Consider the following 306-nt stretch of genomic DNA (forward strand, 5'->3'; position numbering starts at 1 on the left):
GTCCCACCACAACAGGTTGGGAAACTTCTCTCTTACGATAGCTGACAAATGCAAAACGGTATCCCCAAAGCAGATCCGCTCCAAAGATGAGTGCAAAGAGGCTCTTCACTCATTGGAAGCCTCTTGCCTCAAATAACCATGCTCTGTGGTTCAATGACAGTGCTCTGTCATCACAGCCATGGGTGGTATTCCTGTAAAATTACGTGCAAAGGAGTGGTCGACAACAGGGGTCCAACTGAACTGCCCTCCCCAAGTGTAGAACGCTCCAGACTTGCACTGGTTAGGGAGGAACGCCAAGAGCCAAGA

This window comes from Python bivittatus, unplaced genomic scaffold, assembly GCF_059951505.1.
Source record: "Python bivittatus isolate LINGU-HERP-01145 unplaced genomic scaffold, Pbiv_v1 ctg000210_np1212, whole genome shotgun sequence".
Taxonomy (NCBI): domain Eukaryota; kingdom Metazoa; phylum Chordata; class Lepidosauria; order Squamata; family Pythonidae; genus Python; species Python bivittatus.